The sequence below is a fragment of the Ambystoma mexicanum genome, chromosome 7p (assembly GCF_040938575.1).
Source record: "Ambystoma mexicanum isolate Mex_15411 chromosome 7p, UKY_AmexF1_1, whole genome shotgun sequence".
Classification (NCBI taxonomy): domain Eukaryota; kingdom Metazoa; phylum Chordata; class Amphibia; order Caudata; family Ambystomatidae; genus Ambystoma; species Ambystoma mexicanum.
In genome coordinates this window covers 649,760,487-649,786,809 of record NC_090939.1, presented here as the reverse complement: position 1 = coordinate 649,786,809, position 26,323 = coordinate 649,760,487, and the positions used below count along the sequence as shown (strand labels likewise).

General features: G+C 43.5%; 1 protein-coding gene across 1 annotated transcript in view; it reads left to right on the top strand.

Moving 5' to 3' along the window:
* The window catches only part of AFF3 (ALF transcription elongation factor 3), a 2,498,221-nt gene that overhangs the window by 2,140,958 nt on the left and 330,940 nt on the right, over window positions 1-26,323 (top strand). The window lies entirely within an intron of this gene.

Genomic DNA, 26,323 nt, shown 5'->3' with positions numbered 1-26,323 from the left:
CATTCCCAAAGAGTAGGGTGTAAGGGCATTTGAGAGTGCCTTGAACAACAGACTAGCAAACAATCATGCCCCAACAGGCTTTATTGGAGACTTACTTTATGTTTATGCAGACGTAAGGGAAAGCCATGGCTGCAAACACTGAGCCTTACAGATTTGTACTTGGAAGCCTTTGAGTAGGACAGCATATTCACTAATAAGCCCCTCGAGAACCTGAATGGGCAGTACTAAGCTACTATTTGGTCACAGAACAAGCAGGAGTGCAAAGAACGGCCTCACATATTCTCCAAGAGGACAAACCTAACAGAGAACAACTTTGATGACCCTCTTGGGCCTTCCTCCATTGCAGGGACACTTTCCATTCGGAAACTTCAACTCATGCACTTCCACCACAAAACACAAGTGTTTGAGAATCTGGAGGTGATATGGCATTTGCAGAGATTCAACAAATGCCAAACCAAAAATGTAATCTAAGGAATTTTATACCCTTGTGTCTTACTCTATATATGAATGACCACCTTCTGGCTTTGATCTGTATTAATGATTTTGGCGTAACGTTGGATCTGTTCTTTCACTCGACACAGAGGGTTTATTTTCCCCTTTCGCAGGGTAGTGATATCAAGCCTCTACAACCCTCCCTCTTGGGATTCTCGTCTCTCCTTCTTAATTCATAATATTCTTTCTCTTTATAGTCTCTGTCTTTAAACAAATATAAAACTCTGCCTTTCCCCTAAGGCTTTTGCCTATTAGTTTCTCTCTCAATATTTTCTCTGCCTTTCTCCCCATGTATTTCTCTTTTATTTTCTCTCTCATATTTTTCTCTGCCTTTCTCACAAGGCGTTTGTCTTTTAGTTTCTCTCTCCATCTTTTCTCTGCCTTTCTCCTCAGGTGTTTGTCTTTTAGTGTTTCTCTCAATCATTATTGCACTTGGGTTTCTCTCATTGTCATTATTCCAGTTTCTCACTTTCAGGGTTATACTCACTGTGATTTGACTTGGACGAACATAAGCAGTCCCATAATGATTCCCTACCGGCCTCCCGGGTCGCCCACTCTCCCCGTTACCTTGGATTCTCTGGGACAACATCACTGGGGCCTCCGTTCAGTAGGGGTTCACTGTTTCTTTTGCCTCTCTTTTTACTCCAGTGTCCCACGTAAAATATTCTCCTTCTGAACAGATTAAGAACTCTGCAGGTATCCGTAGCGTATGCAACTTTGACCGCTTTGTGTTGTTTTGTGGATCGCTATTCCACCACAAAGTCTTCAGTGTCATGCCACCACCATCAGTTTCTTGCTCTGTCCTTTTCCAAGGACGCTGTGCATCCAGCACTCTGTCTTCAATACCCAAGTATTTTCAAAATGTGTGGGTTTTGCTGGTTGCAGAGTCTCCTCCTCTCTTAGGTGGTATGCATTTTGCGGCTTCCCTGGATGATGCTTGCGTCTCTCTTGCTTTTTACAGAGTCTCTCTCTTCCTCCAATGATGCTGTGCATCCAGCGCTCTGCATTCGGCACCCGATCAGTTTCCAACCTCGCAAGATGTGCCGGATGCAGAGCCTCCTCCCCTCTCAGCTGTTAGGTTGCTGGGGGAATCCTTCCTTGACTGACACTTGTATGTCTCTCTCTCTCTCTGCTTGTTGCAGTGTCTCTCTCCACTCCAGCCTCCCCGTCCCAGTTAAATGGAGATTTCCATTTAAGGTAATAGGTTCTGTTTCTTGTTGACAATAACATATGCTAGTTCTTTCTTCGTACAAGTCTCCGTATTGCATATTTCTTTGTGGGTCTGTTACTCCTAAATAGGCAATTTTCAGGTGTTTTTTATGGAGTTCCTCACAGGAATGGAAGTCCTTGTCCCCAAATGGGGAATATCTCCCGGTGAGGTCCCACTTGCCTCGACCTCTAGGGAGGGTGTTGTGGAGCAGATTCACCTCCCAGCCTGAGAGGGCGGGCTCCCCCATAGGAAGAAGGGATGAATTCCCTCAATTGGTCACATCCCTTCCCCTTATGTCCATGGCTTCCTCTTCTCTTTTTGGATGGTAGCCCTTTGTGTCTTTTATCTGAGAATGGTATTTAGTTCCCTCTGGCTCTGAAGATCTGGTTTCTCGCCAGTCCCATATTGAAGTGTTTGAGAGGTCAACGGTAGGCTCCCAGGATTGTAAAGGAGAGTATAGGAATTTTGTGTTTGGACCTTAGATTGTCTTAGTAGTTCTCTAAAAGTTGGAATGTCAGTGCCTATGGTTACCTCTTCTGGTAGGCCAGATACCACTGCCATGTTCATGGTAGGGTTTGTTCCCTAACTCTCAATGTTTGAGGTACTTTAGGATAAGTCTCGACATTGCCATGCACGTAGGTTGTTTTTACTGCTTGAGTTCCTGGCATGTCTTCGGGATGTGGAAGATCGCCCTGACTGCTGTTTGCCAGCTTCCTTAATCTATTAGGGCATTAGCCCATATTCTATTTGTCAGTACCCTTTCGTGGGTTTCAAAGGGTTGGGATCACCAGTAATAGTTCTCGTCTTTATCGGGCTCTATACTTCTGTTACTGTATTCTCCTCTTCCCGTGGTTCAGCGGTTAGCCATCCTATATCCATAGGTTCTTCCAGGGTATTTTTAGGACAGAGTCCAGCTTTATGTCCCATTTCTCCACAAGAAGAACATTGATGGGGACCGAGGAATGAGGTTTTTCCTCACCCTATTTCTTCTCTAGGGGTTAGTCTGGATTTAATTAATGGCACCAGAGGATTTCTTTTGGGGGTTTCTTCTTTATGCAGGTATTCCCAAAGAGATTATTTTCTCGGTTTATGGCCATTTCTCGGTTGATACTGATTTGTGGCCGAACTTACCTTCTTTCTGTATTTCTATGGATGTCCTGGAATGTCTTAAATATTTGTCTGCTTCTGGGTAGGCTTGTGCTTCATGAATGGCCGTCTCTAGCCATGGTTGGTGTTGTTGGAATATCCCCTATTGTAAAGATGGGGGGGAGGGTGCTAATGTATTGTTCTAATGCTAGAGCATCAATGACTTCTGCTAGGTTTTTCTTCACTAACCATTGGGCCAGCGTATTTTTAATTTGTCCCGCTAAATCTAATGGGCTTTCACTGGTTAAGAGATTTATATCTCCGAATTGTAAACAATTAAAACTATCAATCTGTCCCACGCAGTCTAATAAGGCCTGTTTTATGTCAGAAAAAGGGGAAGTCCCCATTGGATTGACATTTTGATAGGATGCTTATTACTCTCCTTTTAATAACGGGCCAGATAAAAGGTTTTCAGCCCTTCATCCCAATTCAACTGCGTGACCAGTCATTCAAAGTTGACAAAGAAAGCCCTGAAGTCCTCTCCCTCTTGATATGGTTTTAGTACCCGATGGAGAACTATTTGGGGGAAGCCCTCCTTATTTGTTCTGACCCATCCTGGAATCACTGATCCACTTGGATCTGATGAGTTACCAAGCACCCCAGGAGGGATTCCAGGTTACTCATTTTGATGTGAGGTTAAGTCGAAGAGACAGAGGTCTCGGAATTATCGGTTTCAACTTCTTCCCAATCCTTCAAGTCTTCCCTGCTCTTGGTGTTGTTTATGTTTTCGTTTTCCTGGTCGGACTTGTGTGGCAATTGTGATGTCAAAGCAATGTGGTCTATAGCTTCCACTAGGGGAACAAGGGATTTTTTTCCTAAAGAGGTTTTTGTGCCAAAGACACGAGTGGAAGGGAGAGTGTCTATGGGTGTGGCTATATAGTCTTAGAGGGGTGAAGTTGGTAGCTATTTCTGGACTCAAAATCCCATCCCACCACTGTCACCATATGTGGCGGGTCAGAAGAACGTCTCAGACTCTTGGAGGACATTTTCAAAGACATGTTTAATAAAGAATAAGTATAAGGCCTAACTTTCTCCTATAGCTATGGGGTGTTCCTGACCTATCAAACTAAGGTGCTTGTCAGTCATCTCTGAACATTTCAATGAATATGCCTGCAGTCTAAACTAACCCTAAATGGACCCAACCACTATTCTAAGAACTAAAGACAGGAGAATGACTCCTTTTTCCTGGTGCTTTGCTTCTCGCAAATCTATTCATCTGGGTTCTTCTTAATAGGTGATTTTTAAATAGTCTTGTGTGACTTCATTAATCAGTTTGTATAACTCTTTCAAGATCTCATTATACTTTTGTTCCTTCTCAACAATTGGTTTCTTTGATGTTGAACACATTTGTTGATCTGTATTCATGATTTTGGAGTAACCTTGGCTGTGTTCTTTCACTCTACAAAAAGGGTTTACTTCCCTTTTTCCCAGGGTAGTGATACCCAGCCTCTACAACTCTCCTTCTTGGGATTCTCTTCTCTGCTTCTTAATTCATAGTCTTCTTTCTCTTCACAGTTTCTGTCTTTAGACATATATAATGCTCTGCCTTTCTCCTCAGGCTTTTGATTTTTAGTTTCTCTCTCAATATTTGCTCTGCCTTTCTCCCCAGGCATTCATCTTTTAGTTTCTCTCTCAATCTTTTCTCTGCCTTTCTACCCAGGCGTTTGTCTTTTACTTTTTCTCCAAATCTTTATTGCACTCAACTTTCTCTCATTGCCTTATTCCAGTTTCTCACTTTTGAGGTTATACTCAGTTTGATTTAACTGAGACGAGTAGGAGCAGTCCCATAATGAATCCCTGTCTGCCTCCCAGTCTCCCGTTCTCCCTGTTACCTTGAATTCTCTGGGACATACTGCCTCCATTCGCTGGGGGTTTGCTTTTTCCTTCGCCTCTCTTTTTACTCTTGTGTCCTACATTCCATATTCTCCTTCTGGAAGGATTAAGAACTCTTCAGGTATCCAGAGCGTATGCGGCTTTGTTCGCTTAGTGGTTTCAGCATTGTTTTGTGGCCCACCGGTCCACCACAAAGCCTTCGGGAATCGCGCCTCCACCATCAGCTTCTCTTTCCTTTTCTAAGGACACTGCGTGTCCAGCGCTCTACCTTTGGCTCCCAATAAATTTCCATACTCGCAGGCTTTGCCGGTTGCAGCGTCTCCTCCCCTCTCAGGTGTTACGTTGTTGTGGGGTTACCCTGACTGACATTCATATCTCTCCTTCTCCGCTTGTTGTGTCCTCTAAAGGATGCTGTGCATCCAGTGCTTTACTTCTGCGCCCGAGCAGTTTTTAAACTCACAGGTTCTGCCAGTTGCAGAGTCTCCTACCCTCTCATGTGTTACGTCGCCGGGGGCTTCCCTGGCTGACACTCCTTTCTCTCTCAACATGTTGAAGCGTCTCTCTCCACTCCAGAGCCTCGTCCCAGTAAATGGAGATTTCAATTTAAAGTAGCAGGCTCTGTTTCTTGTTTACAACACATATGGTAGTTCTTTCTTCATACAAGTCTCTGTTTGCATATTTCTTTGTGGGTCTGATATTCCTAAGTAGGCCATTTCAAAGTGTCCTTGTCCCCACAGGGGGGCAGGGGGTGTCTCCCAGTCAGGTCCCACTTGCCTCAACCCATAGGGAGGGTGTCACATAGCGGGTTCACCTCCCTAGCCTCGCAGGGGGGACGCTCCACCTTGGGGAGAAGGGACAAATTCCCTCGATTCAACACAACCCAGACAGTAGCAATGAGGATTTTTTTAAGACAGATTGAGAACAAGATCTAATCTATTGTATGCCACTTTAGTTGAAAAGGTTGTGACATTCATCATGCAAAATGGCTGATGTTGGAAGAAATAGCGAAGGAGAGCCACAGCGGAACTCATTGAACAAAGGTGCATCCAGATCTTCAATACACATAAAAAGGATCCTAATACTGCCATTGATTGGCAAATACTGATGACTGAGTAAGCACTAGGAAACAGCTTCAACTGTTCTTAGCAGCATTTACATGCCTTTATATCTTCCTATAGAATTGATCTTGGTGGCATTTTGCTGTATTATTATGAGATGTGTTGCTAACTTTAATAAGCGTTCAACAGAGCCCTTTACTAAGATATTTTGGTGTATTTAAGGTGTTTTATAAAGCACACAATTCTAAGTCGTTTCATAGTGCTAAAAGAAGGACGGTTAAAGGAGGGGGAAAATGGGTAACATGGAAAGGTAGTGGGGTTAAAAACTGATTGCACCATACATGGTACAACACATTCTTTTTAACAAGAGCGAATAATAGCAATAAAGACTGGGTACAGTCATTAAGTGTTAAAAGAAATGGATGAGTCTCAAAATAATATGGCTAGTCAACACTCAACCTCCTCCTCTCTCACGAATGGGATGATGGCATCTTCCAACGTGATGCACACCAATTTAGCTTTGTCTTTAATCGCAAAAATTGATTGAGCCCACGGTTACTGCTTCAGGATTTCATTTGATAACAGTGAAATTATCATTGCAGCCATCATTATGACCGCCTTTTCAAACGTTTCCATAGGACATTCAGTGAACATGACTATTCCTATAAAGCAGTGCTATGTCATGCGCTCATTCTCCAAACACTATGATGTTGATATAAAGATATCATAGTCAGATCTAAGGTATGTACACTTGCAGCTAAATTTTAAACTTGAAATGCCTCAAGATTGCAGAATTTCAATATTTCAGCTGACATTAATATGCTTAACCTTAATGTGGAGCACAATGGACCACCATGTAAATTGAATTTCACCACATGGACACTTAAAGGCCTTCCCAGCAAGGTGAATACGATAAAGGGACGTTTCTATTGGAGACAATCAGTCCTATTTTAAGATTTCTCTTTTATAACACAATGAATCAATTAATTTCAAGCACATGATTTTATCTAGCTATTCAATGCCAACAAAAAATCCCAGACTACATCGGTTAAAATTCAATTGCAAAAGGTTTTGCCGCCATACATATTTATTCATGTATATAATGATGCATATGGACAAAACAAACATAAAAGTTGTTTCAACTTTCATGAGTAAAGACATACAAATTGATATATCTACGATTTTTGGGCAACAGAGTAAAAATACTTTGCGCAAGAGGACAAAACGCTATGATACTTATCATCATGTTCATTTACCCGCAGTAAACACAGTAAAACCACATTAGACAAAACTGCACCATTGTGAAACAAAAAAGTACAAAATCAAGTACAAAATCAAATCAACTAATAAAAGTGTGTTCCCCAAAAAGGGATATTTTTCAAATGAATATATGTGCAATCCAATGTGTGCAACACTTCAGAAACACAGGCCTTTAAAAGTAGGGTCTGATATAAAATACACATTTGAATATATAAAAAACTACAAAAAAAGCCTCCATAGTAGGTTTTGGTGAGACACAAGGCTAATTTTTCTCTTGGTTCCTGAACTGCCCCAGCAGATCAGTAATTTATCACCTAATGGCTGCCTCATTCAGTGTCTAGTAAGGGATTTCCATTTCTTTTTGTTTTCTTCTTTGCTGCCAGGTTCTGGAGCCAGCTCTTAGATGGGGCTAGCACGATGCTATTTCATTTAACATGACAGACGTCATTTCCAGTTACAATCTGTTGGTCTTCCCCGTTGGAATCAACCCTACTTTAATTCAGCACTAAACTGACTTTACACCAGATATCTGGCCGCGAAAAGCTGGCAGAAAATCCACCTTACACTATTCATGGATTTGGGGGCTGTCGGTTTTCCGCCAGCATCCCACCAGCAGATTCCAGGTGCAAAGGCATTGCAGTGCTAACTTAAAATAGGGTTGTTTCTGCTGAACTATAAATAAGGCCCTAGATAGAATATTGCCCCACTTTGTCTTTTACGATTGGGGATATTGTGACTATCATGGATCTGTGCCTATGAGCATAAAAAGACAGAAGGCAACTCTTAAATCAAATCATAACCCTTGAAACATTTATAAAGTATTCTCATTGTACAATCGATGTGATATGTGAAGTGCTATAATCCACAGATTTATCAGAATGCCAACATCCCAAACTTACTAGCAACACAGAGTGTACCTTAGCCGATACCCCACGTCAGCACATGCATATTGAAATACTAACACCAGGCCTGTGCATACACACCTGACCATAAATCCCCTATGACAGGCCACTCGGATTGGTATACTATCAGCAGGCTTGTACATACCCATGTTAATGTAAATACCAGTCTCCAAATCACATGCTTTATGCATAAAATGTAAACAAGCATGCTTTTATTCTGTATAAATAATCTTTTTCAGCATGCAATTCTGTCAAATCATTATCCAAAACATTGTCTCAAACTCACTTGAAATTCGTTTCACAAAGAAACAAAGCAAAAACGGACTGAATCTTCCTCTCTCACCCTCCAATATCTCATCTTTCCTTTCCAAAGCTCATGCTACTGCTGCCCCTCAGACCCTCTGTCCTCCTCTCTCATTTCTAAGGTCTATCCCTTTCTTCTTCCTCATTTGGCTACTCATTTTAATCTTTCTCTTCAGTCCTCTTCTTTTCTTTCTTTATTCAAGCAGGCTACCATGCTTCCTATTCTCAAGAAACCTTCCTTGAATCCTTTCTCTCCTTCTCGTTATCATCCAATCTTGCTTCTTCCTTTTCTTTCTATGCTTTTGGAACAGGTGGCCTACTCTGAAGTTTCCACTCACATTAATACTCTTCTCTCTTCTCCCTCCACACCATTCTAGTTTTCACCCCCTATACTGTACGTGAACGGCCCTTCTTTCTGTGATTCTCTTCTGCCCACCTATTACTCTAAACTAGGGTTGTCCAACTCCAGGCATCGCGGGCCAGAAACATTTGGAGTTGTCAGGATATTACTCATTAATACTCATGAGATAAACTTGCAAAGAATGATTCTAAATGTATGCAAATCTTTTCTCATGAATAATAATGAGTGGTATCCTGAAAACCGGGGCCTGAGGTTGGACAACCCTACTCTAAACACTCTTCTATCTTGATTCTCCTCGACCTATCCTCAGCCTTCGACTCGTCTGATCACACTCTTCTTCTTCGCTCACTTTCTTCTCTTGGTTTTAGGGCCTCTGTTTTAACTTGGTTTTGCTCCTACCTCACTGGCAATTCTTACTCTGTTTCATGGGGGAGGGCGGCAAACATCACCAGTTCTCCCTCTCCAATATGGCATTCCCCAAGGTTCTGACCTTGGCCATTTGCTATACACGATTCTGCTATATACTCTCTATACACGATTCCTCTTGCTTCTGTTATTTCTTCTTTTGATCTGGCTCACCACTTTTGCATGAATGATACGCAGATTTTTCTTTCCTTGCTCTTCTTTCTCTCCCTCTGTACACTCAATTCTCACTTCTTGTTTACTCGCCATCCAGTCTCTATTAATAAGGTACTAACATTGGGTTTGACCTCGTTATTAGATGTCTACCTATGATGGCATATGCTAAAGCCACTGGCATAAGCAAAAAAATGCACTTCTAATATTCATTTATCATTCAAAATATGTGTGTGTAACATTAGTTTACGTTTGGACACCCTTCACGTAAGTGTGATGATGTTATTACGTTATATTTACACCATCGCATGACGTTTACACTTTTTAAGGACGTTTTTCATAATGGCACCTTTACATGTGTCCCAGACAACGCAGGATATAACTTAACACTTTCTTACGTTCAGTAAGTTATACAGCTTTTTGCCCTTATGCAATTCCTCAAACATATTGGGACCCTTCTTGTGGTCTATCTTTGAGTCTAAATTGATTTGTACAGCAAGACTTATCATTTAGCTGCTAAGTCAAACCTGAACTAGTCAAGTTACAAAGGCAACTTTATTTTTTGTCCTATGTTACTGCTGCTACCCTTATGATTTACTCCTTGCTTAATGCTTAAGTTACGTTTAAGATTGTGATTAGTGTACTTCCTCATTTCAGGATCCAACAATTGCTTTAAGATATCACTCTACAACAATCATACATGTTTGTCCTTGTATGTGGAATAAATAGCATTATGGAGAGCGAATTTTCCTTTGGGGTATAACTCTATACTATTCCTTGATTCTTTAGCTGAGTAATTTTTGACTTTTCTCCTGTTGTTTCATTTGTCAGTGCTTCCAGTTTAACAATGTATTAGGTCCCAAGGAAAGCAGTCTGAATTTATCACGCTGAAACGTCCACTGATGTTAACCTGTTCACGACAATCCTGGGAATTGCACCATGGATGTTCACAAAGTCCTTTCATGCATTCGGATTAATACCTATTGAAATTGGATATCATTGTATTTAGGACCTTGTAGTGATTTACCTTATATGAGTACAAATAAGGAAAGAATAATAGGAATTCATCAAAACTCATGATGGTTTATGACACTTCTTTATGTACTTTGTTAGTCATGTATTGTAAACTGTTGTCTGTTTTATGTGTATTTACATTTCATTTGGTATTATGTTTTATAAGCGTATGCTGTCGTATGTAGGTACTCACATATGTTGTATGTGTTGTCCTATATTCATATTTTCATTAAATGTACATTATAAATGTTTGAGACAGTTAAATATTGTTGGAAGGCAGGAATTCCTTGTGTTGTTCCATTAATTACACCATTTTCATCTCCAGAGGGGACTTTATTTGGGTTTATAATAATTTGAACCAAGTTCTCCCGCTAGTTCCCGACTCACTTTTGCTCACAATTCCTGACTTTGTGACTCACTCAATAAGTTATTTGATTTCCAACGCAGTTCTCCATAGTCCACCAATTTAGCGATCGCTGCAAATTTAGACAGTTTGAGGGATTTCAGAAAGCCTTTAGTTTTTCCTCTAGCAGCCGCCATATATACCTTTCAAAGCAATACCTTGAATTCCACTAAGGGTGTTCAGCTCAAAGTATCTGCCAGTCACCAAACTAAGATGCTCTGTGACTTGATTATCCAGTATATGAAAATCATTTATTCCCCTGTACCCTTGGAGCCTGGATGAGTCATATGTAATTGTAAAGAGAGAGGGGAATGATCAGAGATCACTTTGACCCACAGTTTAATCCCCTTCATTCTATTTATATCCAGGTGAAGGGTGAACACATAATCCATCCAAGGAAACATGGAGAGTGTGTCTGAGAAGTAGGAGTGTTCTCTGGTAACCTAATGACTATCCTCCAAAGATCTCTCAATCCCCATTCCTTAGCAAATGATACCTATTTGTATACAAAACCAAGAGGATTTCAATCTGGTTAGATTTATCAATCTCATAATCCATCACATTATCGAAGTTCCCTTCTGTCAAGAGAGTCCTCAATAGTGCATTTTTATCGTGGTTTGCAATTCATATAGTAAAGTCAGTGCCTAACAACTGGGGCATAGGTGATGTAGAAATTGAAGGACTCCCGTTCTGTTTTACCCATCCTTTTCTGTATTACGTGAGTCCATTAAATGGCTACTTGTCTGAACGTTTTAGTGGATCCTGAGTAACACATCTGATTAGGCAGGGGTCTCCCAAGTAACTGGCAGTCATTTCCCAACAAGTGTGTTTCCTGGATAAAGCCTACCTCTGATTTGTATTTGCAGATCAGTTGGATGACCTTCCCCAGGGATCATATTTCCTACGCCATTAACATTGAAACTCATACATGGGACTCTGTGTGCTCTCCTCCATCACTTATTTTACCATCTGCATTTGTCTGTGTGTCAGATTGCTTACCTGGTAACCCACATCTCCCTGCCTGCTGTAAACCATACTCAAATCACTCTTGCATTTCCCCCACCACAAAATTTTCAAATAAAATTAACCCTATTCCAAAAACCAATGAAGAAAACAAGAACACAGTGATCAAAACAGGTGCAGAAATAGCCCCAAACCGAAAGCATAACGTATCATCTCGCATTGACCACATCCAGTTCTCCGAACACATTGGAGTCACTCTCCTTTGCCACTTCTCCCTGCTTCCAGCTGATCTCTGACAATGCTTGGGGCTCTCCACCTGCCCCACCACGCTTCCTGCAACACCCACAGAAATACTGGGGAAAGCCTGTTTTTTTTGTTTGAAGGGCACATCGCGCAGCATTATTTTGGGAAAAAATGCTTTTAAATGGCAATATATTATCGTGCACGTTGTGGATTTACTGTGGAGGAGCTGTGCTTTTGCGGGCATCCATCTTCACTGCTTATTGTGCCTTTCTTGGCAACCTGCAACCCAGCCTCACTGTCTTTGGGCCTTCCAACATGGCCGTACGTAATTTCAATCTGTCCTGCTGCCTTGGGTTGGCCCTGCTCCTCCTCCCATTTCTTGCACTTTGCTTTTAAGCCAATCATAGCAACCGGGAGGCCGGAGCCAGCCATGACACCTAAGGCCCACAACGAGGTCCCTGTCTGCTCCCTGTTCACTTCCAGAACGCTTCTTAAGGTACCTTCTTGTCACCCTTGCATTTGGACTTCTATGATGCCGCTACCTTGCATTACTAAGAAATCTGGACCTCCATAACACACCTCCATATCTATGGGTATTTTCCCTCCTTCTGGACATGCTTCTACCCTCTTTTAAATCTCAGTTTCCATCTCTGCTCGTCTCCCATGTATGCACTTTTGATAGCAATGCATATTTGTACCCACTGCCCGCTTCTGATTCTGGTTGCTCTTCAAATCTAGCTGTTTTTATGCATTTAACTTCATTTTCAAATCTGGCTGTCTTTATGTATTAGTTTCATATCTGGCTGTGTGTATGCTTTTAACTTTAGTTTCAAATTTGCTGTACCTTTGCTTGTATTATCTGTTTGCCTGTCTGTTGCCTACCTTTTGTACTTCGCTCCCCCCTTCTCCTTACCACACTCACCATTCCTCAGTCTTCTCTTCCTCTACTTATCTCCTTTTATCCCCTGCCCCCTTCCCACTCCCCTTACTTTATTCTTTGCACTTAACCTATCCGAATTGTCATCTGACCTAGTACGATAGTAGCCTGCTTGTTTTTCCTCCCCCTCCCTTTCGTTTCATCCCACCTCCCCCTCTGGCACTACCAGAAATCTTGCCAGACCTAGTACGATAGTCGTTTGTTTTGTTCCTCTCCTTCTCCCTCCTCCCCCTACCCCACACCTCGTGTCAACTCTCCGGATCTACCAGAAATGTCATCAGGCCTAGTACCATAGTTGCCTGTCTGTCTCATCTCCTACCCCACTCCTTATCTTTCTCATAGCTCTTACTCTATCCCAAATGTCTTCTGACCTAGTAAGATAGTAGCTTATTTGTTCCGCCCCCTCCTGGTCTGTTTCCCCCCACCCCTCCGGCACTACCAGAAATGTTGCCAGGCCTAGTACGATAGTTGCTTGCTTTGTTCCACTCCTCCTCCCTCTGCCCCGCACCTCCTGTCACCTCTCAGGCTCTACCAGAAATGTTGTCAGGCCTAATACGATAGTTGCTTGTCTGTCTCATCTACCTCCCCCTCCCCTCCTTATCTTTGTCAAGCTCTTGCACTATCTGAAATGCCGCCAGGCCTAGTACGATAGTAATTGTTCTCATTCTTAATGTCTCATGGCCTTATAGTAATGCCACTTATTTTCCCTTGCTCCCTCCCTTGCCTTGAAGCGCTATGAAACACATTGTGTATAGGCGTTATACAAATAAACAATCAATCAATCAATCACTTCTCCAATACACTAATCCTAATCCGCACCACAGGTTGGTGTCTGGAAAACAGATCCCAATATTCAAACATTCTCATTCAGCGCAGTTCCTTCTTGCCCCTGTGATGAGATAGACCTCCTCTGTCTCCTCTATTTATCTCACCCAATCTTGAGGCTCACTGTGAAATGCATGAAGGTCTTATGAAAAAGGAGATGTGTCCCCCGTGAATCATTGTTAGTTTAGGGAGGAATATCAAAGCATATCTATTACCACATTATCACCATTCCTTCTTCACTGGAAAGAAATACTTCCTAGCAAATTGAAGTTAGGGTATTTGAACAGTCTTGCACCCTGTCCCTGTACTTCAGAAACCTGGTAATAATGGAGAGAGCATTAGTGCAAGAATGGAATTTTAGCCCAAATGTGTAATGTGTTGTCTCAGTAAGAAAGCGTGCATTAATAATTTCTGCATCAAGACTTAAAATTTCAGGGCCAAGCCAGTATTTTCAGGTAGGCCAACTACTCATGGTTTATTGCAGCTCGATCTCCCTCGTAAGTCTTAATTTTTGTCTAACATTTTGGACACTTCTTTCTGGAATTGTTGCATCACTGTACTCATTTGGTAATGGCTGTCTTCAAGAGTTCCAGTGCTGTACCTCTTCATCATTGCTGGTGCATCACTCCACCTTGGCAGCTTCGCCAGCTTTGCATGGTTGGCATCGATTTTACCTTGCATGGTGCCCAGCCACGTCATGATGTCAGTGAATCTGGCCTTTTGCTCTCCCATTATTTTCTCCATTCATTTGTTACCACCAACCGATAGTGTGTCTCTCCTGCATACTCAGTGGCAGCCATCAGCTGCGTTGTTACTGCTGATGGAATGGAAATGCAGTTGTTGCTGCTTATGCGTGGCTTTTCGCATCATGTAGCTTATTCCCCCGCCTCATATTTTTCTCCAACGCCCAAGTGCGTCATAATAGCCCACTGGACCAGGAATTCAGTGACTTTGCTTTTACTTTTTTCTAACACACTTCCTCTCATGTTTATTTTCCCACCTTTAGCTATTCATGAGAATCCATGAAATTGCTAGGATATAGGGTGGATAGTTGATGCAGCCAAGGAATATCATCCTTATTAGATGGCCACTGTGTTTGTAGTCAAGGGCTGCAGTCCTCACCCCAGCCTCAACGATCCACTTATGCAGAAGAAAGCAGGTCTTTGTTCAACCTGCTCCAAGATGGCTCCCTTGGTGCATGCCTTCAATGACCCAACAGCCAGGTAGTCCATGTGCATGCTACTTCCAGGAGTATGACCCTAGTAGGTTATAGAAGGCTCCTTGTGGTCATTCATCTCTCTTGCCCACTGGCTGCTCCCCTCAAAAGACGTATCAGTGCCTGGATCTCTGCTTGTGTCTCCACTGCTCTCTGTCTCTCCCCCCGTCCCCCGGCAGCACAAGGACAAGACAGGTTGCAGGGAAGCAATGGATGGGGGGTATGCTTTGAATGGGCCACCTGGTAGTCCGGCAAACCTTGTACCACCTCTCAGCCCAGAGTGCAGATGGTACAAAAATTAAAGCTGCGTTCCTTATTGGGGGTTTGGCGGTCTCTCTCCTTAGGGATTGTTGGGACAACCTGCAGCTGCAAGGTTCTTTAATAGAGGACAACAGCATGGCACAGAGTTCCTTCTGTATGCAGCAATCTTGGTTGCCAGCCAGCCGCACCCACAGTGTATATTATAAAAACAATATTTGTTAGAAACCAAAGGCTACGGCATGTTAATACACATTGGGGGTCATTACGAGTTTGGAGGTAGCCATGGTGCTATTAGCACCATGGCTGCCTCCAAAGTCGTGTCCGGGTTCCCTGAATGGAGACTTACAGGGTCATTCCAACCTTGGAGGACCCAGTAAGTCCCCATTCAAAAAACCCACCCCCATTACCCTTCGAGCCCCCGTAGGGCTCAATGGGAATGGGGAGGGAGCTAATAACGGGCCCGTTAATTACAGGCCCGTAATTAGCCTTAGCGGCTCCTTCTAAGGACGGCTGGTTTTACCAGCCGGCCTTAGTGGGACCCGCTAAGGGACCTCGGAATGCGGCAGTAAGGGGTTAACGGCACCGGCATCCTTACCAGCGCTGTTAACCCCTTACCGCCAGTCTCGTAATGAGGCCCATTGATTGATATTTGCCACAAACACTGAAGAACTAAAACTTCTTAAAGCTTAATGGGTATACTGAATTAACAGATTGGTACTCAGCTTGCTCAAATCACGGGTGTTGCAAACCCATGCAGAGTGGTAGTAAGCAGTAACCTGTAGGAAGTTGGTGCTAGAATACAATGATGGTCAAGGTTATAATGCAGACCTTCTGATTCAAACTCCTGGATCAATCCACACCAGTCTTGTTTGTGTAATATTTCACTCTGATATTTGACAGATATTGGAACAACACAGATATCAGGTGATTTGCCCAAGATCGAAAGATTATGGTCAGTCGGGTATCCAAAAAGCAGAATTTTCTGCTTCCAAAGTCATCAATCCCATTATTATACCTCTTAAAGTGTAGTGACGTTGTTCTTATTAAACAATATGCTACAGAAAAATGTGCTTGATGTGCAGAACATTAATTCTTTAAAAAAATCCTTTAGTGAAAAAAGCCTTTAAATGACTATCTGTGCTTGCTGAGTGTGGTAGTGAGCAGTCTACAGACTAGACAAATAAATATATATATTTTTAAAATTTTATTGCGAGTTGATCAAACTTTTGATCTTGCACACATTACAAAAGAGAAATATACACATAATAGCAAACAAAATTAAATTACACCTTCTTCACCTGATTATAAAAACAATATTTAAGCAGTTAAAATGGCTAAAAAAGAGAGAAAAAAAATATCACAAGGACAAAGGAAACAAGAAAAAAAAGAAAGAGAAAATAAATGACAAAATATCCATTACAATTCTTTTAAAAATCATCACCTAGATTTAACAAGTCTAATTAATCCAGCATTTTTACAATAGTATACGTTAAGAATAATTCAGAACCTGCACACATACGATTTCACAGATCGTCGAGAAGCACATATTCATTTTGATTACTGAAAAAACGATCCAAGTGCTTTGTTCTCATTACCGCCAGATTAGGATATTCCACCAACAGAGACTGCAATGTTTTTGGCTTACTTGGGTTATTACAATGGGTATTGTGAGAAACCTGAAAGTGTCTCACTCACTAGTCCCCGGGAATCTGAAATCCAGGTGGCGAGGACACAGCCATCACTATTTGATCCAGTTCCTGGGGGTGGACCAGTGCAGGAGGATCACCTGGCTGGGGGGTCTTCGGGTAGTGGAAGTGGGACACCGAAAGGTGAGAAGCGGTATCCCCTCCCTTATGACACCCCCCCTTTCCAACACAAACACTTTCTCACACTGTGCGAGACAACAGACTTATACCAGAGCCGTTTACCTGACATGTCCCAACACAAGGGTCAGGCAGAGTCAGACAATTGCCAACAACTATACACATCTGACTGCCCTTTCCCTTCCACATAGGGATAAAAGGCAGAGCACAAGAGCACACTCTAAGCAAGGCCGAACTCACGAGGAAGCACCCATTCCAGGACGGCAGTTTAAACAGAGGAGAAAGGTGGCGAGACCTGAAAGGACATCAAGGAGGGAGTTTCCCTTGCCCTTTTCAACCCAGACCTGCGAAGCCTCCACGCCAGGAAATATACGACTGGGAATTACAGGTGGCGAATGGTGTGGTGGATGTCAGCATTTAGTTTAGTTTGATAATGCGCTCCAAACCCTGAGGTAGCCGGGCGCAGCGGTAACAAGAATATTTAAGCTTAGTTGCATACAATAGTTACAGTACATGATTATTATAGTATTTACAGTACATATATACAAAATATGCGTGCATCACATCACACATGACGAGGAGAGATAGTCTATAGTACAGGTTTCAGGAAGATCAAGATAGTTACATGCAGAAATCCTAGATCTAGTGCAGGGGAACAGTTTGATGGGCGTCATTAGTGCAGAGACAACTTTTCACGTTACATCTGAATCTAGAGTAGGGCTGATCAACTCTCAATGCAGTGGGGAGTGCATTCCAGGCACAGGCAGCTCTGACAGGGAAGCTAGCTCCACCCGCTTTTGTTAGCCTGAATCTAGGAATTTCTAGTGAGAAATGGTTGGAAGCTCTGGTGTGGTGGCTGGAGAATTTTCTGGTCAATCTAGCAGAGATGTAAGGTGGCGCAGTATTGTTCAGCCCTTTATAGGTGAGAGATACCGTCTTGAGGATAATTCTGTCACAAATGTTTAACTAGTGGTGATCTTTTCTGATATCAGAGATATGATCTCTACGGGGTATGTCCAAGGCTGCTCTAAGAACATTATTCTGCAATATTTGCATGTTGTTTATGATAGATTTGTTGGCGCCTGCATAAAGGGTGTTGTAATAGTCCAGTTTCGACATTATTAGGGCATTGGCTAGTGTGATACAGTTAGTTTTGGAAAGGTAGGGTCTACAGGCCCTGATCAATTTACAGGTGAAGGCTGTGGAAGATGCCAATGAGTTGACTTGTTTTTTGAGAGATAGTGTGGAATCAAGGTAGAAACCCTGTGTTTTTACCTCGGTTACCACCTTGATTGCATTACCATCTATATTAAAAGCAGTGTAACTGGGGCTAAGTTTTTTAAGGTTAGAGTCGGAACCCAGGATCAGTATCACTGTTTTGTCATCATTCAGGCAGAGGCTGTGAGAGGCCAACCATGCCTGAATGATGAGGTAGATCTTGTTTACTAGAGCTGTGTCTTTGCCAAAGTTGCCAGATAGTGGTATGAGGATCTGCGTGTTATCCGCATAATTGGTATAAGTTACCCCCAATCTGTCAAGTTTGCTGACGAGTGGCTTAGTGAAGATGTTGTACATTTTTGGGGAGACACATGAACCTTGTGGGACGCCACAGGTGATTTGAATTGGGTCCGCCGAAGCTAAGGGGGAAAACACTCTCATCGTACGGTTGGCTATGATGGATTGTACCCAGGCTATAGCTTCACTTGAGAAATAGGCGGCAGACGCAAGGTGCTTGCATAACACTGCATGGTGCACCGGTCGAAGGCCGCCGATAGGGCGAAGAGGAGGAGCATAACTGTTTTACCTTTATCCTTCAACTCGTCAATTTGTGTCTTGAGGTCAACTAAGGCCGTTTCAGTACCGTGTTGTGGTCTGAATCCAGATTGGCATGATCCTAGTAGTTGGTTTGTCTCCAAATAGTTTTGGATCTGGAGGTAGGCTACTTGTCAATGATTTCGAGCAGGAAAGGGACTGTAGTAATGGGCCTATAATTAGTTGGGATAGCCAGGTCAAGGATCTGTTTTTATGTACATGTAACCCTGTCGCACTGATAGCCAGGACTGGGAGACGCGTTTGCCATTGTGGTACCATCTTTGACACCAGCGGCAAGAGAAAAGCCAACGCGTTCAGCACAGCCAGTGAGTCGGAAGAACCTGATAGTGGACCGGACTGTGTTAGGCTCAAGGTTGCAGTGGCAACATTAAGAAGATTAAGATACAGAGGTCTTTTGTGAACAAACTTGGTACCAGAGATAGAGTGGTCTGACGCCACATGGGCGCTCGTTCGGAGATCTCTGGCTGGTACCCCTCTCCTGAACAAAGAGATTGTGTTGAACTAAAGAGTACTGAAACTACATGTACCAAGAGGCCACATTCAGGCCGAAGTGAGGTGTCAAGGTAGTCATACAAGGGTCAGGCCAAATCCCTTGTACAATCGAAAGTCCTTGACACGTTGCAGATGTTTACGCCATGGTGAAATTGTGAACCTGACTGAGGGAATTGTGACACAGGCATTTGCGCACGGCAGAGGGGAACGCTGTGTGAACTTTGATTGGGTGAAAAAACACGCACTTGCCATAAGCTAACAAAGTGACCCAGCGAGACAAGATCGCCCTTCGGAAGTCTTAGTTTTATATTGGCAAAGTGCTGTGGAAGGTCTGAGCCCGAATGAGGGGGATCTAACCAAACTTAGGTGATTAAAAGTTGTTTAAAAAGACATTGGCCCTCATTACGACCCTTGCGGAGCTCCATGGTGCAATTTGCACCATGGACCATGGCGCAGAGCTGCCAACTCCGCCATGGGGGTTGGCGGACTTACTGCCCCATTCCGACCTTGGCGGGGCGGTTAGTCCCCAATCCCCATTTACCCTTCCCCATTCCCATTTTTGCCCCATAGGGTATAATGGGAGTGGGGAAGGCGTTAATTACGCCACCGTAGATTACGGTGGCGTAATTAACAAGAGGTCCCGTAGCGCCATGGATTTTTCCGCCCGGAAAATCCGGGCGTAAAAATCACCATGGCGCTACGGAAAGTCGTAATCTGGCGGAGAGGTACGCCATGCATTACGCTGGCGTAAACCCCTCTCCGCCAGGGTCGTAATGAGGGCCATTGAGAATTTTGAATATTACAAATAAGGAGATAGTGATTGAAAGGCGTCAATGAACCTGACTGAGGGACGCCAAGAGAAAAGTTGTAAAGAAGCTACGTGAACAACATTGTGACAAGTGTGAACCCGACTGAGGGATGTCCACGATGAGTGGTTGGCCTAAGCCCGATTGTGCGAGGCTAACGTGTGAGAGAAGGATCAGAGCCTGAGTGAAGGGGATCCAAGGCTGAAGAGTAATCACTCGAAGCCAAGGAGTGTGCTGTGCTCAAGTGTCCCGCCTTGTCCTTGCTAATAACAAGGGGAAGGGAGGCCCTGACCACAACATCCTGACCTATCATTTTGTGAACAATTCTTTCTTTTCTTGTGAACATTATCCCACACTGTTTCGTAGCATAGCTGTAAAGATTGGCAATAGTTTTTTTTTAGTATAGGCCTTTTTTAATTGACTAGACTGCACTGGGACTGTATTATTATTATTTGATGGTCGGAGCTTGCTCCCATTTAAGATTTAGGTTTAGATTAGGCATTTATCTTAGCCTTTTTAAAGTTTAATAAACACCCATAAACTGTGATCACTTGTATCTGTCTTACTTTGATACCATGCCTTCCTTACAGTACAGATGTTATTCAGATTATCTTCCTTTTTAGAACAAACATATTTGATTGCCCCTGAAGGGAGAAGATTAAACCAAAATCTAAGAAATTGATTTCTTGTGGCAGGGCACGGATATTGAAGCAAGTATTTTGACAAATCTCCAAGTGCTTTATCAACTATTTGACAAGTTGAGTGCACTTCATATCCTCTTGTTTGGCTTATTGTAGTAATCCAATCCATTTCCTTTAGGGTTTTCTTTATGATCAGAGGATTGGTCACTAACTCAGTAAGCTCTTTGTCCAAGTCATGTAGTAGTTTGTCAGAGAATGACATAATTACATTCAAGAATGGAGATGCTTTTTTTCTCATACAGTCGTGCAAATTTATGAACAAAGAATTTGGTTTTTGTGACACAATTTTTACAACAATGTTTCCAACAATAGATAGTACACGCCAATTAAACCAATAGTGAAGTGACAATAAACCCATTTCAAAGCATAATGAAGCCATGGGAAGAAAGGGTGGCAGACCCAAGACCCTCTTCCAGAGTCTGCTCTTCAGTCTATCCCACTGAATCTTAAATGCACTCTCTATTTCCATGGCGTATAAAACCTTTGGAATGACTTTACCTACATATAAATGAAGTAACGGTTTAATAGAAAATGTGCAGAATTTGGCATGGATTCGCTTCATCTGATAAACTGGCTGCTCTATTTTCTTCGCAATTCTATACATTGTCCTCAATTTATTGGATTGCTTACATAAGTCAACCCCCAAATAGACTATTTCCTTTCTGGTTCCTTCCTGATGTTACCAAATGTGATAATAAGACATTTTGTTTGGTTTCTAATTAAATCATTCTTCTCAGCATATTTACTCAGAGCTGTTAAAAGCCTCTGTAGACCTATTTGTGAACCATCCAAGAGGCCCACGTCATCCGCATAGGATAACCAGCTAATTCCTTTTCCCCCAATTTTAGGAGTAATCAATGCAGCACTCCCCAAGGTTTCATCCAGATCTGCGAGGTACAGATTGAATACACACGGGCCAATATGCAGCCCTGGCACAGCCCTTCATATGTAGGAAAGGAGTCTGAGAGAGATCCCTTTGCATCTAGCCTAACCCTCACTGACATCCCTTCATGGATGTATTCTAAGATCACCACCCATTTTCTCAATTTTCCACAGAGCAAGTGGCGTTTCACCAGGTCAAAAGCCTTAGGGAAGTCTATTGAAGATACATATACATGGTCTAGTGTAGCCTTCCCTGATTGCCTGGTTCAATCTTTAATTACAGACTTAATCAACCCGTTTAATGTGGTGGATAGCCCCTTTCTGAACCTTGTGGCCCCTCTTAAAAAGATCCGGCAGAAGACATATCCGTCTGCACCTTGGTATACGGATGAGCTCAAAGTAGCTCACCTGAAAGCAAGGCAATCTGAGTGCAAGTGGCGCCTGTCCTATGACCATAAAGCAAAACTGGTCTATCGCCAACTCACTTGCGAATATCGCGCATTCATCTGTGCCGCAAAGTATTCTTACTTCATGTCTAAAGTAGGATCTGCACTTAATCAATCCAAAGATCTTTTATCAGTGGTTAAGTCTTTCTCTTCCTCCACTATGTTTATTCCTACTGCAGGATCCACTCAACAACTCTACGACTCACTATGTGAGTTCTTTGTTACTAAGATTACGGATATCCATAGTTTTATTGGGTCTTCCGCCCCAATTCCGGCTAAGATTACTGCAGTGGATGGTTCCACTCCTCACTCTTCAGCATGGTCTCATTTTCCTGAGTTCTCCATGGAAGAGGTTTCTAGGGTAGGTAACCTACTGAAGTCGACAGCCCCTCTGACCCAGTGCCTTTGAAGCTACTTAAAGATATCATGCCCTCTATCATTCCCTGGGTTACCACAGCAGTTAATCTTTCTTGTCAATAACGCACCATTCCTAACAATCTTAAGCAGGCAATGGTTATACCCCTCCTCAAAAAAATTCACTGGCCGCCTCTGTTCTTGCTATCGTCCCATCTCACTTCTCCCATTTTTTATGAAACTGTTGGAATCTTTGCATCTTTGGCCTCCCCACTATTGTCATCTTTTCTTGAGTCCTCTCTTCTCTTGGAATCCTTTCAGTCAGGCTTTCAACGAGGACGTGGAACAGGGAGTGTCCTGGTGTCAGTTGTTAACGATCTTACCATGCTTGTTGACCAGGGTGGAGTGGGTGCCCTGATACTTCTTGACTTGTCAGAGGCCTTTGACACTGTCGACCACTTCTGGCCCAGTCTTGGCATGGTTCACATCCTTTCTGTCTAATAGGGGCCAATTTCTTTCTCACCCCCGAAGCCCTATTCCACTCTTCTTCCTACTCTCTTTCCTGTGGAGTCCCTCAAGGCTCTGCCTTGTCTCTTATACTATTCAACATCTATTTTCAGCCATTGATTTGTCTCATCCACTCCTACGGTTTAAGTGATACGCATATGAAGATGACACCCAGATTTTGGTCCATTTAGATCTTGACCAGTCTGAGGTGTCCTCCCGTCTATCTGAGTGCCTAATGGCTGTGAGGGGATGGATGAACAGCAATTGGCTGAAACTTAACGGGGACAAGACTGAGATCCTGCTGGTGGGTTCTTCCCCTGACTCTGCTTCTTGGTCTTCTTCATTTTGGCCCACTGCTTTTGGTGTCTTTCCTACCCCAGTGATGGTGATTAAGAATCTGGGGGTCTACTCGCCATTCCGAACTCACTCCGGTCTTCCAAAGGACCATTGGGCCAGAGATTAGGTCTACTAGCCACAACTGACTTAGAAGTACTTACCATGCTGCAACATTACAAGTTTGCTCGCGGGTGCCCCACTGGACACCTGGTCAGACCAGGCGTGTAGAGCGGCACCCGCGAGCAGACCAGGATGGTAGCAACGGTACCGCTCCTGGTCCAGCGAAAGGGAATTACAGGGCCCTCCAAGGTCAGAATGGCCTGGTAAATCGCCTTTTGCGGGACCCGGAGCCAGACCCGGGTTTGGGGGTAGCCATGCCCTTATTAAGGGCATGGCTACCTCCAAACTCGTAATGAGGCGTGTTCCAATAGGCACCTCTCCACTATTGCTCTTCTTCAGTTTCTGAAATAAGAAAAGTGCATTCAAGACTTGCAGCAAATGCCAAATCTTCTAAAAGCTGAGAATGGAAAGTCAGGATGTCTTGCTATTTTTTCCCTATGTGTATTTGGTACTCTCGAATTCTCAATTCAGATTCCTAAACTCGTAGCTTCCAGCCAATTAATCGGAGATGCCATTGGAGTAGGTTGCGGGGGCGTTGGTTACTGTGCAATAGTCTGTGCACTTTTCGACATCCCCATTTTACTTCCTTAAAATCAGAATGGAAAATGTGACAGGGTTGCAGGATCCCTGAATGGAGCCTTATTACCCCATCATGGGTCAAAGTGTCAGGCTTTTGGAAAGCTAAGAGGTGCAGGCATCGTTCTTTAGCTGGATGCTATGCTGTACTTCTTTAGACGGCCCTGAGTCCTACTCACAGGTTCTGAAGACTTGGGTACATTGAACTAGATTTCCGCAAAGGTATGTTTTCCACTTTCAGGAAGAGTAAAGGCCCTAAACCCGAATTCTTTGACTTTTAAATATACTCACTAGTGACAACAGTGCCCAGAGTATGTTACAGGCAAGCTGAGCATAAGGAGTTACACGTAAAAGATATGTTTGTTGTGTTGGTGGTCATAGGTACACATACTAAGGTTTAAGTCCCTCTTCTAAAAGGACTAAAGGCCTCAACACGAGTGTGCCGTTCCAGTAGCAACGGTGCCGTTAAGCGTACTGGCACCTTTGTTACCGGACTGACACTCCGAGTTCTGTGGGCGCTGCCGTCCCGCCCACCAGGTCAGAACTGGTGGGCCCGACGGCACCTGCCCGCAGACTTTGACGGAAGCACCGGCACTGTTGCACACGGTACCGGTGCTTCAGTCCTCCCCATGGACTCAAATAGGAATGCAGAGTAACATTTTCTGGCGCCTGACTTCATGGACCGCCGGGGCTGTAATGCCCCGGTTATTCCGTGAAGCCAGGCACCAGAGAAAAAGACAACTCCAGCAGCAGGTTGCTGGTTTTACCGGCACGGCTACCGCCGGAGTTGTAATGAGGTCCTAAGAGTTTTTAACCAGGTACCTATTAGCAATGTGCTCTCTGACAAGCCTGCCTGCGGCAGCATGCTAACTTCAGCTGTGCGTCTCAGACTTCCCATTCTTCAGAACAATTTGTACCACTGTCCCGATTGCACAATGAAAGTATTTCCTGTAGAGATAGAAGAGGGGAGGCAGATGTCTTTTCTCATTTAGAAACAGCTGGGATAATATTTGGGATAAATAACTAACAACTTTTTTTCGGCATCGAGACAAAGCAATGAGCAATGTTGTATATGTACTCTCCTTTCTTAGAAGACAAGGCCTCATTACGAGGTTGGAGGTAGCCTTGCAGGTAAAACAGGCAAGGCTTCCTCCAAACCGGCAAGAAAATCCGGCACCCGAGAATGGGCAATTACCGGGTATTCCGGTCCTGCCGGACCCGGTAATTGCCCTTTCGTGCGTGCCTGTGCTGGTAGATCCCCATTTGAGCCCCATAGGGCTCAATGCAAATGGGGATGCCTGTAGCACCGGCACGGGTTCATTACTGTGCCAGTGCTGCAGGCTTGCTGTGCTCACGGGTGCCTTTCATTACGCCAGGCCAGGCCTGGCGGAATGAAAGGCACCCGCGAGCACAACTCAGAGTTTGCCGGTCCGGATACAACGGTACCGGCAAGCTTACCGGTACCGTTGTATCCGGACCGGCAACCTCGTAATGTGTGACGTGATTTTTGTAGACGGTCGGCACTTTATTTTGCATCCCGCCTCTAGTCGGTGGTCTTGCTCTTCAATGTTTTATGGCTACCAGTATGCATAGCTAACATTTTGTTATACCACTGCAGGTTTGCTGCCCATCTCTACCAATGACCCAGTTTATGCATTATGAAGAACAAGCATATTTATATGCTTAATCCATTCAAGAGACTGAATACTTGTGAGCTAACGTGCACTGCACAGGTTTTGAAATAGGAATTTGTTGAACAAGAGTTGAAAGCAGCTCCTGGATATCAGCCCTCACTCAGTAACCAAGAGCTACCTCTGGGTAACGAGGAGCTAATATGAAAATGTAACTTCCCCTTAAGGGGCCACCTATAGCTTTTTGTTAATTAGATATGACCCATTAGGGTTTACAAGTCTTCGAAATGTGTTCCTAGTTCTCTTTTAGACACATCCCCAAACAACCAGAGTTACTCTCACATAAGTATGTTTCGAATTTGCACCAGTTGGCCAGGGAAGTCAAACGTAGCGTCTGGTAGCTGATGGTGTAAAGCTTGCCAGGCTCACCTATGTCACAATCAACGGTACAATAGCTACCAGCTCCTGGAAATGGCAAACGCTGCCCCACATCTCGCTTCTAAACGTGAGGATGAGCACTTCCAACTAGCGAATGGGTAATCAAGAGGCTCACCTCCCCAAAGCCACAGAAGAACCCAAGGCTACCATCCCAGTGTAACTGGCCTCTCTTCTTCTCAACCCACTTTTAAAACGCGATCAAAACGACAGAAAAATGTGTGTGATAATCTGGGTCAGAAACTGGAGCACACATCTAATCATATGCCTGCACTGTGTGGTGTTCCCAGTATGCAGGAGAACTGTACAAAAGTTGCACAATTCATGACACATCTAGATCCTGCCTCTGGCATCGCAGGGCAGTAAGCGGGGAACTCC